The sequence below is a fragment of the Schistocerca serialis genome, chromosome 7, assembly GCF_023864345.2.
Source record: "Schistocerca serialis cubense isolate TAMUIC-IGC-003099 chromosome 7, iqSchSeri2.2, whole genome shotgun sequence".
In the NCBI taxonomy this organism is placed as follows: domain Eukaryota; kingdom Metazoa; phylum Arthropoda; class Insecta; order Orthoptera; family Acrididae; genus Schistocerca; species Schistocerca serialis.
The window spans coordinates 400,346,821-400,363,001 of NC_064644.1; the positions used below are offsets into that span (position 1 = coordinate 400,346,821).

Genomic DNA, 16,181 nt, shown 5'->3' on the forward strand with positions numbered 1-16,181 from the left:
GAATGCAAAAGCAGTGTAAAATTGCATTAACATTTCTTGTAAGGTGATGGACTAGGCAACTCAGTATAACTTCTAAGCGGATTGGAATTTTAAAGTGACTGTGGCTATACTCATTTAAATGCGTAGTGACATAGGAAAAAGACACTTGCGCCATTCGTCCGTATAGCTACTCGGAAATTGAAAGCCCATTCAGGGAGTATCATCTGGAAGCAGATGCACTACTGTACTCAGTAATAGGCGATGTAACTTTGTGGCCGGAAAGTCGAAGTCGGCCTAAAATCATTTATAGTTACAGCCAAGCTATACTCGGTCAAGTGACGCGCTTTCACATAAAGACGACTGTGCTCTGTCGATTCCCAACATTTCTTAATTTCCAGTTAGCATTTTATCACATCACGCAAGAAACTACCGTTTTCCTGCGCTGAGTTTTCAATGCAGGTGTCGTCATCAAGCAGTAGTTTAAGAAATGCAAGTATTCTCTCGGCCTAAATACGATTGTGATTTTCTGCATATGATGCTTAAGAGGGCCAGAGTACCGAAACTACGTAATTTTACACACAGGTCACTCCTGGATACGGTTTGTCACACAGAGTAGCAGTGTGAATGTTCCGCTACCATGATACTTTGCTGACCAAACAAATACTTGTACAAAATATTTTTGTTGATGATTAGATCATGCCGAACTACAGACTGAAGTTAAAGATAATTTTATGGAAATACAAGTGGGAAAAAGTGATAAAGATATTGGAGATATACTCCGAGAAGAACCTAATAGTGCAGTGGAAGACCTAAGACGAAAAAGGCAACTGAAATAGCTGAGATGGCCTTAGAATTATTGGGATCCTTTGCAGTACCAGCCATAACAAAACAATTCCACCTTGAATGTAGCATGTATGAGAGAAGCGATATGCCCTCAGACTTAGGAAGAATGTGGTAACTCCAATTCCAAGTAGTGCAGGTAATGAAAGTTAAAGTAAATACTGACATGGACTATTTATGTAAGAATAGATAGACTGATTGAAGTCGACTTTGTGAAAGATCCGTTAGAGCTCCAAATAATCGTGGGAAAGCACAGCACTTTACCTCCGTTTCACCCTAGAAGATTTGCTGAAAAAAGGGGAAACTTACATACATAGTAACTGAGAATTTTAAAAAAGCTTTTGACAGAGTTGACTGGAATACACTCTTCGAAATTCTGAAGATAGTAGAGGTAAAGTAAATGGGACGAATCGTTATGTACAATTTGTACAAAAAATGGTTCAAATGGCTCTGAGCACTATGGGACTCAACTTCTGAGGTCATTAGTCCCCTAGAACGTAGAACTAGTTAAACCTAACTAACCTAAGGACATCACAAACATCCATGCCCGAGGCAGGATTCGAACCTGCGACCGTAGCGGTCTTGCGGTTCCAGACTGCAGGGCCTTTAACCGCTCGGTCACTTCGGCCGACAATTTGTACAGAGATCAATCTGCAGTTATGAATCGAAGGACATGAAAGGGAAGCAATATTTCAGAAGGGTGTGAGACAGGTTTGTAGCCTCTCCGCGATAATCATACAGCTTGTTTATAAATGAATATCGGGGTTTTAACGCTTTATAATTTTTATTACATTAGACTTACAGTTATAAATAATATGTCAAATGAAAGAGCAACTCAAAACAGTTTTACTAAGAACCTTATAAATGTTCAATGTGAGCACCATCTGTCACACGCCGCTCATCAAGTCTGGATTGGCCGCAAGCGGCCCATTGACAGGGCTTCTCTTGCATGTCCTCCACGTTCACCCGACTTAACGCCATGCGATTTTTTCCTTTGGGGCTTCATCAAGGATCGTGTGTAGGTGCCTCCGCTACCAACAGACCTCCCTGGATTAAGAAACCGTATTGAAGCAGCTCTTGCTACAATCACTGAAAACACACTTACCAACGTTTGGGAAGAACTCGGCTGTAGACTTGATGTATGTCGTGTGACAAATGGTGCTCACACTGAACATTTATAAGGTTCTTGGTAAAACTGTTTGAGTTGATCTTTCATTTGACATATCATTTACAACTGTAAGTTTAATATAATAAATATTATAAAGCGTTAAAACCCCGATAATCATTTATAAACACCCTGTATTCAGTTTGTGCATTGAGCAAGCACTGGACGAAACTAAGGAGAAATAAGGTAAAACAATAAAAGTTCAGGGAGAAGTGATAAAAACCTTGTATTTGCCAGTTATATTGTTATTCTGTCAGAAGCGGTAAACGACTTGGAAGGCCAGAGGTTATAAGATGAAAAGCAACAAAAGTAAAAAAAAAAAAGCGTAATGCAATGCAGTGAAACTAAATAAGGCGCTGCCGAGGGAATTAGATTAGGAAATGAGACACAGAGTTTTGCTATTTGGGCTGCAACGTAACTGTCAATGGCAGAAGCAGAGAGTATTTAAAACGCAGACGGATAATAATAACAGTGTTTCTGAAAGAGAGATTTGTTAACATCGAATACTAATTTAAGGGTACAGAAAATATTTCAGGGGACTGTAGCCTTATGCGAAAGTGAACAAGTGCACGATAAATGGGCCAGACAAGAAGAGAAGTAAGGCTTTTGAAATGTGGTACTGCAAAAGAAAGTTGAAGATTAGATGGGGAGATCGGATAACAAATGAAGATATTTTGAAAAGGAGACCGCTTTAGCTGTAAGTATTTATACGCCCGACCGGCTTCGCAGCATTTCAGCTGTATCATCAGGTGCAATCGGTACAAAGTAGACAAAAACTCATGCAAGGCAAGAAAAAGTAACTGAAACGAAAAGATATACGGATGAACATACTCAAAACATGAAGTCATGATCCGATCGAGAAAAGAGAGTGGGATGACCCAGGTTTCATAGTTAGCAATTTCTCGCTAAGTTGCGGACGTCAAATACAAAGCAACATAAAATAATATACAACGCTCCCGTGAAACGCTCTCGTGGTACCTAACAAGGACGAAAGCTAACAAAAAAGAAATTCATATTAAAAAACTATCAGGGAGGTAAAATACTGATAAATTCCGCTCACCATATGTAACAGTGCCTGCCGGCCGCGGTGGTCTAGCGGTTCTAGGCGCTCAGCCCGGAACAGCGCGGCTGCTACGGTCGCAGGTTCGAATCCTGCCTCGGGCATGGATGTGTGTGATGTCCTTAGGTTAGTTAGGTTTAAGTAGTTCTAAGTTCTAGGGGACTGATGACCTTAGAAGTTAAGTCCCATAGTGCTCAGAGCCATTTGAACCATGTAACAGTGCCTGATGAGATAACGGGTTCCCATACACCGAAAAAGTGTTACGATTTTTTTTTTTTTTTTTTTTTTTTAGGCAGCGTCTTTGTTAGGTATCACGGGAGCATATAACTGGAGCGTTCTGCGTTATTTTATACTATATTACGTTTGACGTCCGCTAATTAGCGAAAAATTGCTGTTTATGAACGATGGGTCATCTCGTTCTCTTTTCTCTATCGGAACATGATTTTACTTTTCGAGTATGTTCATTCTGTATATCTTTTCATTTTAGTTACGTTTTCTTGCTTTACGTAAGTTTTTGCCTATTAATTTGTACGGCTGATGATGCAGCTAAAATGCTGCGAAACCGGCCATGCCTATATATAAAGAACTGAGAGCTGAAGCGGTCTTATCTTCAAAATGATATATCCAGACTGTGGCTACCCTGACTAGACAGCGAATGTGCTGTATGCAAATGAAGACGAACTGATTCAAAATCGAGAGCAAATAAATGTGTAGCATAACTTGACTAAGAGAAGTGATCGGTTAATATTGCACATACATAGAAATCAAGGAATAGTTAGCATGATACTGGAGAGAGATGTGGGGGGAAGGGAAAAAAACTGTAGAGCGAGAACATGGCTTGATTGCAGCAACCAGGTTGACATAGATGTTGGTTGGAGTAATTATGCCAATGCGATGAGGGCTGCACAGGGTAAACTAGTATAGAGAGCCAGATCAAACCAATCTTCGGACTGAAGACGACAACAACAAGAAAAATGACAACTAACCGTCATTGAAAAACTGAAGGAAGGCGAGGTAACATTCTCAGTGGAGTAACTGAAGAAGAATACTACGTTGCCACGAAAATTATAGGTGCAGACCAGTGAAAGGCCTGAATCAGTCTCTTATGACGATGAGTGAATGAGGATCGCACGAGAGGCTTTACGTGCGAGAACATTGCCCTGCCTGGGCAGGACGCCAAAAATAGCCGTACGCAAAGGAGCACCTCTGCTCAAACTACACGATGTGCCAAATTTGCTCGATTCGGCGCCGTCGGCGTGGTGTTTCATTCGTGGCCGTCAGCTCTCAGGCGTTAACGGCGCCTGTCCATTAGGTACCGAGGGAACGGGACAGACGGCAGGGGGGACAGGTAAATGCGCCAGTGAAAGTCTGAGCACAAGGGCGGCACTTGTTGGTTGTTTTCGTGTTTCCATGTTTGCGTAGGAACAGTGTACTGAGTGCACTGAATGCACACTGTTACCGTCCCACGAGGTTGCTTGACATCAATTAGAAATAAAATGTCACCGCTGCTAACATCTTCATGAACTATTTCTTCACCAGTTAATAACAGAAAGTCGCATAGAAACGAAGTATGCCGTATAGAGGTTATACTACGTAGCAACAAAGACAAGCTTCCAAGTATGGAAAGAAAATACTCACTTGATGCAAAACGTACAGTAAAATATCAGAAGATACCACTACAAACGAAATAGGGGACAATTTCTTTCGTGTATTCTTTCAAAAGTATCAGAGAAATCATAGTACCGTCTGAATAGACAGTAAAGCTAATTCAGAAAGAGCCACCAAGCTCAAGAAAGCGTACCAAATAACATGGAATCACTACAAGATACGAGTAACATCCCGTAATTCGAAACTTCGGCGTTACAAGAAAGTTGTTTCGCCTGAAGCATTATACACCGCTCAACAGAATTCGGGACACTTTGGTTGGTTGCCAAATTCCATTGAGCATTAACCGAGAACTGGATATGTTACCGAATAATACCTTTACCATTCACAAATTATGTACACAACGAAACGTCATTACAAGCTCCATCGTTTACATAAAAAGAAATGAAATGTCACATAGGTGTCGAAAAAAAAGTGGAAACAATCATTCATCCCCTGGGTGCTTTCCATTGTACTTTGAGAGCTTCAGTGAAGTGTATGCCCTCATAATGGGTGCTTTTCATTGTACTTTGAGAGCTTCAGTGAAGTGTATGCCCTCCGTGAGTGTTCTTCACCGCCTGACACCTACGTGGTACGCTCCGTTTAAGCCTATGGAGGTGACCCTGTGATATCCGTTCCCATTCTTCAGTGAGAGCCCAAAAGAGTTCTTAGAGAGTCTGTTGTGGAGTAGGACGACCACGAACACTTCTGTCAAACATGCCCCACATATGCACTATGCGGTTTAGCTCGGGACTCACCGCCGGCCCTTCCATTACTTCACTGTCCAGGCTTCGCAAGACATCCCTCCTGACTGAATGAGATTTTCTCTCTGCAGCGGAGTGTGCGCTGATATGGAACTTCCTGGCAGATTAAAACTGTGTACCGGACCGAGACCGACTCACGCCCGGTAGAACACTTTCCCGCGAAAGGCAGACACCCCGAGTTCGAGTCTCGGTTCGGCACACAGTTTTAATCTGCCAGGAAGTTTCATCCCTCCTGACGCCCGCCGCGTAGACCCTGGCGTTAGAAGGAAGGCGTCTGCAGCAGCCACCAGGCCTGGCGGTAAGGGAACCATGGACAACGATAAGATCCGTATGGCTGTCAAAAGTGAAGACTCCCCATAACATCACAGAACCTCGAAAATCTTTAGATATCCTGGACAACATTTGGCAGGTTCCGCACACCCATGGGGTCTCCACGCACGAACGCGGCCATTACCTTGCGTTAGAGGGTATCTGGATACGTTTGTGAATGATATGTTTTCGCCAGTGATGAAATTGCCAGCTGACATCGGTACGGCAGATTCGAAGGCGAGTTGCAAGATGCTGTCGTGTCAAGCGGGGTACTCCAACAGGACCTCTGGGTCGTACGGTCATTTCTCGTAACCTGTTCATTGCAGTCTGATCGGACACAGCGTCTCAAGCGCTCCTTCTGAGAACGTCTTGCAGTGCTCTGGTGGTAGACATACGATGCCACAAAGCAGAGATGGCTTGATATCGGTTTTCACTTGGGATTGTAATGCGTCGGCGATCTTCTCCAACACGCCGTGTGTACTGACCTGTTTCCCTGTACCGTGTCCACAACCTATTGACGACACATTGAGAGACTTCGGCATCTGCAGCAACACGACGGGAATTCTATCCTTTTGAATTAAACAGACCACTTTTGCAACTTTCAGCGTATTAAGATGTTGCATTACATGTTCTTGGTTAAATACAACGCCCACAAATGACAATTGCCATCTGTGTGCCTCACTAAAAAACAGTGAGACACCAGTATTCACTTTCTTCTAAGGAATCACTGACATTGTGACGCATGACACAGCGAGTAGATGGCGAATGATTTTAATTCGTGCGTACATGTAAAGCGAAGATCTTAAGTAGTGCAATAAGACCACAGGTACCTCCTGTATCAAAATAGATTTGAGATGCCAGACGTTGATACACGTGTTCCTAATTCTTTTGAACAATATATGTCTCAGGAACTATATCTCTAGGAGGCCATTCAAAAGGAGGAAGAAAAATTCTCAGAAAAAATTGTGATCTCATTAATAATACGGATTAACGGAGACACTACAGACCATACACAGCAACAGATAAGTCACTGATGCAATACACAGAAGACATCTGAAGTTCTATGGTGACGTCAGCAGAATGGACAGCAATGGGTTAATAAAATGTACTGTTGAATGTAATAAATTCAAAAAAGGTAAAAATCACTTGGTTAAAATGCAGTAAGCGGGACCCACGAGAAATGCACGCCACAAAAGACACCATCAGATGGCAGACATTTAGATTCGTACTTGCAAATCACACATCCTAGAGACAATTAAAAGAAAAACACTGGAAAAGAGATTTTGGGAAGAGAAGAATAAAAGGAAGCTGTCAGACTAAGCTAAAAAGTTCAGATGCGCTCTTTAAATGGAAATAACGAAGAAAGGAGAAGATATTTTAATTTGTAAATTATAGATTGCAGCGATCAGTCGTCCTTTTTGAATTTTATTGTGCAGATCTAGATTTCGGCTAGAAGCTAGCCATTCTCAATGCACTATTATTTTCGCTCAATGCATGTAATTCCCTGTTCGTCGGGCTTCATCCACAGCTTCTAGCCGAAATCTAGATCTGCAGAATAAAATTTAAAAAGGATAACTGATCGCTGGAATCTGTAATTTACAAGTCAATATAACAGTCGCTGAGTGCAACAGCTTTCTGAACGAAAGGTAACCTGATGGAAATATTTTAATGTTTGTAGTGAAGCAAGGAGTATTTTTGGCACTATTTAGGGTGGCTACATAGAACTTTTACATCTGAAGCAGCTGTAGAAATTATGGCATAACATGTCCTGAACTCGTGCACGGAACTAGTGTCTACTAATGCTCTAGAAATAAGATCCTAAATAACAGGGACATTTTAACTCGCTCTGATAGATAAAAATTACAGATGATGGCACATTCATGAGTACGGCACAAACGTGATGAAACCTGGATCGCAGGCGATCCCTGCCACTTTCCCAGAAGTCACTGTGCTACATAGTGGTGGCTGTACCAATTATTCCATGAAAATTGTTCTGTTCGAATGACAGTCGACCATGCGTACGAATGCACAGACTTCATGAACCGTAGGGATGGCACCTTTCATCACGACGATTCGCTTTGTCAAATGGCCTGCATCATTCGTGGCTAGCCGTCAAAGCCAGTTTCAAATTACTTAATCACTGTTGGCGATAAACACGGTTGAATGATAAAAAAGATGAACTATGATATAACGTCTTTAAGCTCTGAGGCTCAAAAATGGTTCAAATGGCTCTGAGCACTATGGGACTCAACTGCTGAGGTCATTACTCCCCTAGAACTTAGAACTAGTTAAACCTAACTAACCTAAGGACATCACAAACATCCATGCCCGAGGCAGGATTCGAACCTGCGACCGTAGCGGTCTTGCGGTTCCAGACTGCAGCGCCTTTAACCGCACGGCCACTTCGGCCGGCTAAGCTCTGAGGCCTCTGAACTTTATTTTTTGTTTGTCCTTGTGGTCTTCAGTCCGAAAACTTGTTTGATGCAGGTCTCTTTGCTTGTCTATCCTATGCAAGCCTCTTCACCTCAGCGTGAACCAGGATGTGTCTTATCAACTGATCACTTCTTTTTATCAAGTTGTGTCATAAATATGTTTTTTGCCCGATTCGATTCAGTTCCTGCTCTTATGTTATTCGATCTGATCAATATTCAACAATCTTCTGCAGCATCACATTTCAAAATCTGTTCTCTTGTTGTCTCCATTGCCTATCGTCCACGTTTCACTTCCATACAGGGCTACACTCCAGATAAATACTTTCAGAAAAGACTTCGTAACATTTGCTTTTATATCTGATGTTCACAAATTTTTCTTTTTCAGAAATTATTTTCTTGCCATTGCCAGTCTGCGTTTTATATCTTCCCTGCTTTTGCCATCGTCAGTTATTTTGACGCCCAAATAGCGAAAGTTATCTATTACTTTTAGTGTCTCATTTCCTGATCTAATTCCCTGTGCATCGTCTGATTTAGTTTGAATACATTCTGTTACCCTTGTTGTACTTGTACTGATGTTTATCTTGTAATCTTATTTCAAGACACTATCAATTCCATCCAGCTGCTATTCCAAGCTCTTAGCCATTTCTGAAAGAATTACAATGGCATCGGCAAAAGCACAAAATCTTTATTCTTTCCCTTTCCAAATGTCTCCTTTGTTTCCTTCACGTCTTGCTCAAGGTACAGATTGAATAACATCAAGGACAGGCAACAATCCTGTCTCACTTTCTTCTCAACTATTGTTTCTTTTTATCCTGTGACTCTTGTAACTGGAGTTTGGTTCCTATACAAGTTGTACATAACCTTCTGCTCCTCTTATTTTATCTCTACTATCTTCAGAATTTCAAGGTCCATAGTGCAGTCAACACTGGGAAAAGCTTTTTCTTTGTAAAAACGTAGTTTGCCTTTTTCTAGTCTATCTTCTATGATAAATAGCCTTTCATCTTCGTACATTTCTCCGGAACGCAAATTGATCTTCCCGGAGGGTGGCATCTAGAAGTTTTTCCAGTGTTCTGTAAATAATTTGTGGCAAAATTTTGCAACCATGACTGATTAGAGTGGTGGTTCCACGTTATTCAAAAGTGTCAGTACCTGTCTTCTCTGGACTTGGAATTATTAATTTCTTCCTGAATTTCTTCCTTAAGCCTGAAGGTGTTTTTCCGGTCTCTCTTACTTTGCACACTGGGTCGTATAGCTTTTCTTGGCTGGCTCTCTGAAGTATTTCAGTAATTCTGAGGCAATGATGTATACTTCAGGGCTCTTGTTTCGACTTCGGTCTTTCACTGCCCTTTCAAATTCTTCTCGCAGTTATCACAGCTCTCATCTCATCTTTACTTTCATCCTCTCCTCTTTCTATAATATTGTCCTTTACTTTGTTCCCCTTATATAGAGCATCTATATATTTGTATCACCGTTCAGTTTTCCCTACTTCGTCAGTAACCGCATACCATCTGACCTTTTGATATTTATACAGCTGTTTCTCTTTCTCCAGAGATTTTCCTTGTAGTCGGTATCTGTTTTTCGCCTAGTTGCTCATGTTTCTACAGCCTTGTATGTGTCCTCTAGCCACTGCTACTCAGCCTTTTTGCATTTTCGGTCGGTCTCATCTTTTAGAAGTCTGTATTCCCTTTCGCCTTCTTAATAAATAATGATGCTATAAAATTCTGGTTGTTCTTAATGTACGTAAGAGTGCATCATCTGGTTGAGCTTAATAAGAGGTGAAAAGATGAAGCAATTAGTTTCTTCTTGTTTTCATTACCCATAGTATTTATAGTAGTTTCAAGCAACGAATTGTCCATATAGGTTACAGTGCAATACATCCTGTAATAATCACTTAATTATGGGTGGTAATCAAAGCGTGAAGACCATGCGAGTGTGAGACTAGGAATTCAGAAGGGCAGTAATCTATCATCGTTGGGTGTCAACATGTTATTTTTCTCTTAAAACCAACGTAACTTTCATCTCTTAGATTCACGATGTTTGTGAAAGATTCAGGTGTCACTAAGAATCTGGCTGCCAAAAGGTACTGTATTTTCCGAAATAACCTTAACCCTCTTTTTATCAGGGTAGAATGGCTGAGTGTATCGTACAGGGACTACTACTGAACAGTACAGTCGATGCCACGATAGTTGCTCACATCGAAAGGCTAAGAGAGATTATGAACGATATTATGTTATTTTTCTTATTTTGGTCCATACTACCAGTTCTGAAAGTATGTGATACTTAATGAAAACACCTTCAGCCATTTGTCTACATCACTTCACTCAAATGCGACTGGTTTCGCTGATCCACTGCAGCGTCATGGAAACCGTCTATTGGCAAATATTGGTTCTATAACCAACTCCCCATATGATAGTGGAGTGGATCACTGAAACCGGTCATGTTCGAATATGGAGATTTAGATTCACGGCTAAGGTGTTACCACAAATTCTCATATACTAACCATCCGTAGTTGCACTTTGCATCCGAACTTGAAGACGAACGTAAGAAAAAAAACCCTCCGAAGGTTCCTATCCTAAAATCTTAGCAAGAACAGTACAGGCAGATGTATCTCACTGTCAAAGATATCAGAACGATTTTCGCTTGTAGCTTTTCCCTCGATCGTTTCCACACAAGAGATCCTTACAGTAAATCGTTGAAAGTTTGTAACGTCATTGCGGAACCACTGTATTAAACATTGAGCAATATGGTCAGTTTCGACGTTGGGTGCCCGATGGATGGATAATGTTTGACACGGTGTGTGTTTTCGACTTCTAGCTATTATGAGGATGTTTAGATCCATCTGTGTTCTGGAAATGGCTTGGTGTCCAAGCAGCACTGCTCAGTGAAGCCGAACAACATATATGGAAAATATGGAAAATATTACTTCTAAATTTATTCTAAAAGTGGTCAATTGGCAAAACAAAGTTATCAGACTGTGATATAGATGTTCACCGGGAATGTCATGTAGGTAACTCTTCAATGAATTAGGCACTTTCACTGCACCATCACAGTATATATATATATATATATATATATATATATATATATATATATATATATATATATATATTGGCTAATGAAATTTGTCATACATAATCCAGCACAATTATAGAACAGTGATGTTCATATCTACAAAATTAGATGTACGAATGACCTTCATTGGCCATTATTAAAGCTTTCAGCGGCTCAGAAAGCAGTTCAGTATCAGCAACAAATTGTTTGGTTACTTTCCCAATAACATTAAATATCTGACAGCTAGCAAAAACAAAACTTGTTTTTAAGTGAAGTCGCATCAGTAGCAATAAAAAATAATGTGTCCATTAATGTTAACACTGATCATGTAAACTGACTCGTTCCACATCTTTTCAATAAAAGAATATTTCAGCATATCTATGGAGCATGTAACTTTCAAACTAACTGACGAACCATTTATATCGGCCATCCACGCACCATATTTTATTTCCTCTGACTAAGTGATAAGAATACGACAACGTTGAAAAATGTTGCTGAGCGACAGAATTAAGATACAAGTGGGGGATAAACTTTAGTGCTACTCTTTTTGACCATTGTTTTAGGAAAATAACACGCCGCAGCGCAGTAATTAGAATAGTTGGGGAAAAATGTGCCCGCCCTTAAGAGCGCGGGCTGTGGCAGCGGTGTAACGGTGAGCGTAAGTACGTGGACCGTCCAGAGGTCAGCACCGCATATTGAAGATTTGAGTCAAACTCAGTACAAAACACCAGTCTTTGAATTACATAAGTACCGGACTGACGAAATGTACTTATTTGCGCCAGATCACTATTTTAATGAACTAGATGTTAATACTGATTGAAATATCTAACTGATAGTTCGGAATTTATAAGGTGCAGTGCTTGTAACCTTTGTTCTCAAAAATATATAAATAAAATGCAATGCTGGATTTTTATTGAATTGAAGAATACTACGTGCTAAAGGACACTTATTCCTTGGAATTTATATCAGTTATTTGGACGACTTCAATCTTTTAGGGTGACACTCGTTTCAAAAACTTTCTGCAAATGTGACGACATTTCGGCGTCAAACACGATAACGACAACTGGAAGAATTGCTATCGACTTTCGTTAGCGTTCGATACGGACCTCTCACAAGAATTCATACAAGCGTGTCAGAGATTTTAAAAACACGATGTTCTTGGTACGATGTATTATTATTATTATAATAATAATTATTATTATTGTTATAATTAAACGTCACATAATGATTAATCGACGGTTAATGCTTGTATGTAAGAGAGCTGTCTTCGGAATGAGTTGTTATTGTCAATAAGTTACAAATTAAATATTAAACACGATTGTATTAAAATTTGCTGTATGCCTTTTCAAGGTAATGGCGCAAAGAAACTTTATCACAGACGTGTCACGATTATCATCAAATGTCCGTTAATAATGCTTCAGCGATATAAGCCTTCAAGAGATACGGTGACAACCAAGATAGGAGACTAATATAACATGACGGACTGTTAGAATAATACAAACATTATTTTTTCCATCTTGTCGTTGTCGACACATTCCGAGACTTTTTTACGAATGTAATACATGTCTTATGTTCTGCAATATTAGATGTTACATTTCCGAGTGATTACAGAACGAAGAGTGAAACAAATATCTGACGATTTCCGAGTGTGTGGTTAGGCAGGAACCTAAAAGGACAGCTTAAATTGTAGCGAGTGAAACGAGGAGCAATAACATTCGTTTTCTCCCTTGTCACAAGGTCGATAGCAGTTCGGGCGGCTGCCCATGTTTCACGTGACGTCAGAATGAGTCACGTTTGCGGACGATCTTGTGAAATGAATGTTACCCACACTTTTACTTAAGGAAAATCTTGGTATCACAGACAATCAGATAGGTCTTCAGCGTCACAAATACACAGTTTAGTAAAATATCCGTAGCGCATTTTGGGTTCTTACGAATCTTAGGCCCATACTGATGGACGCTTCCCCTCAACCAGAACTGATACTACTCTAGCTCTCAGGAACAGGAGTCTGTAAGTGATAGCAGTTACAGGCAAGTTTCCAGCTTACCCCACGATGTATGAGAACAGACACGAGTCCTATTTGGCTAAATTATCATTTGAAATATTAATTATGATTACATCAAAAACCATTAGAAAATGAGTGATTACTTGTTCTGCGCCTGTATATGTTTCGGAGATATGTGTGGTGTGACTGTTTCTTTCGATGTGCAGGGCTCTTATCACATTTTCTAGCGAATCGCATCATTTAAAGCCACTACGACAGTGCACTGACAACGGATTTCATTTGCCCGGGCTACCTGAAGTCCGGTTCTTCTCCCTGTGCGTGAACAGTCACTAGAAAATAGGGAAGTACAGGGTGTTTCAAAAATGACCGGTACATTTCAAACGGCAATAAAAACTAAACGAGCAGCGATAGAAATACACCGTTTGTTGCAATATGCTTGGGACAACAGTACATTTTCAGGCGGACAAACTTTCGAAATTACAGTAGTTACAATTTTCAACAACAGATGGCGCTGCAAGTGATGTGAAAGATATAGAAGACAACGCAGTCTGTGGGTGCGCCATTCTGTACGTCGTCTTTCTTCTGTAAGCGTGTGCTGTTCACAACGTGCATGTGTGCTGTGGGCAACATGGTTTATTCCTTAGAACAGAGGATTTTTCTGGTGTTGGAATTCCACCACCTAGAACACAGTGTTGTTGCAACAAGACGAAGTTTTCAACGGAGGTTTAATGTAACCAAAGGACCGAAAAGCGATACAATAAAGGATCTGTTTGAAAAATTTAACGGACTGGGAACGTGACGGATGAACGTGCTGGAAAGGTAGGGCGACCACGTACGGCAACCACAGAGGGCAACGCGCAGCTAGTGCAGCAGGTGATCCAACAGCGGCCTCGGGTTTCCGTTCGCCGTGTTGCAGCTGCGGTCCAAATGACGCCAACGTCCACGTATCGTCTCATGCGCCAGAGTTTACACCTCTATCCATACAAAATTCAAATGCGGCAACCCCTCAGCGCCGCTACCATTGCTGCACGAGAGACATTCGCTAACGATATAGTGCACAGGATTGATGACGGCGATATGCATGTGGGCAGCATTTGGTTTACTGACGAAGCTTATTTTTACCTGGACGGCTTCGTCAATAAACAGAACTGGCGCATATGGGGAACCGAAAAGCCCCATGTTGCAGTCCCATCGTCCCAGCATCCTCAAAAAGTACTGGTCTGGGCCGCCATTTCTTCCAAAGGAATCATTGGCCCATTTTTCAGATCCGAAACGATTACTGCATCACGCTATCTGGACATTCTTCGTGAATTTGTGGCGGTACAAACTGCCTTAGACGACACTGCGAACACCTCGTGGTTTATGCAAGATGGTGCCCGGCCACATCGCACGGCCGACGTCTTTAATTTCCTGAATGAATATTTCGATGATCGTGTGATTGCTTTGGGCTATCCGAAACATACAGGGGGCGGCGTGGATTGGCCTCCCTATTCGCCAGACATGAACCCCTGTGACTTCTTTCTGTGGGGACACTTGAAAGACCAGGTGTACCGCCAGAATCCAGAAACAATTGAACAGCTGAAGCAGTACATCTCATCTGCATGTGAAGCCATTCCGCCAGACACGTTGTCAAAGGTTTCGGGTAATTTCATTCAGAGACTACGCCATATTATTGCTACGCATGGTGGATATGTGGAAAATATCGTACTATAGAGTTTCCCAGACCGCAGCGCCATCTGTTGTTGAAAATTGTAACTACTGTAATTTCGAAAGTTTGTCTGCCTGAAAATGTACTGTTGTCCCAAGCATATTGCAACAAACGGTGTATTTCTATCGCTGCTCGTTTAGTTTTTATTGCCGTTTCAAATATACCGGTCATTTTTGAAACACCCTGTATCTACACAGCTGTGTGCGTTAATTAAAAGGTCTGCGTATTCTGTCGGCGTCTCTTACTGTCATCGAGTGCGCGTCGAAGCCGGTACCGGGAAGCGTGTACCGTTTTGGCCACTTCCTTTGACCCTGGTGGACAGGTAATAAAGCTATAGGCGGAGTGAGGATGCCGGTAGCGTCCAGCTCACACGTCAAAGCGACGCCCGGCGCCTTGGTCGTCCTCCTAGGCGCGTAGTAGCGCACGCGTCATTCATTCTACGCAGTTCCGCCTACCAGCAATTTGTATAAGCGCTCGTGACGTTCACATGGAGGAAATGGGTATGTCAGCGGCTATAGAAACCAGAAGCAGTCGATGGAGAATGCCCGTGCTAAATTACCGAGGCAGAAAATTGTAAAGGAGGTAGTTTTGCCGTAACCTTCTGTCTGAGTCTAAGTTCTAATTAGTGGCGAAATAGGATTTAACATAGATATAATTTCTGAAGAACAGCAGTACCATACAGGACCACAGTTTACACTACTGGCCATTAAAATCGCTACACCAAGAACATGACGTGCTACAGACGACAGGAAGAAGATGCTATCATATGCAAATGACTAGCTTTTCAGAGCATTCACACAAGGTTGGCGCCGGTGGCGACACCTACAACGTGCTGACATGAGGAAAGTTTCCAACCGATTTCTCATACACAAACAGCAGTTGACCGGCGTTGCCTGGTGAAACGTTGTTGTGATGCCTCTTGTAAGAAGCAGAAATGCGTACCATCACGTTTCCGACTTTGATAAAGGTCGGATTGTAGCCTATCGTGATTGCGGTTTATCGTATCGCGACTTTGATGCTCGCGTTGGTCGAGATCCAATGACTGTTAGCAGAATATGGAATCAGTGGGTTCAGGAGGGTAATAACGGAACGCCGTGTTGGATCCCAACGACCTCGTATCACTAGCAGTCGAGATGACAGGCATCTTATCCGCATGGCTGGAAGGGATCGCGCAGCCACAGCTCGATCCCTGAGTCAACAGATGGGGACGTTTGCAAGACAACA

General features: G+C 41.6%; 1 protein-coding gene across 1 annotated transcript in view; it reads left to right on the forward strand.

The window, feature by feature from the left end:
- The window catches only part of LOC126412503 (uncharacterized), a 197,993-nt gene that overhangs the window by 47,099 nt on the left and 134,713 nt on the right, over positions 1 to 16,181 (forward strand). The gene's annotated exons all lie outside the window — the stretch shown is intronic.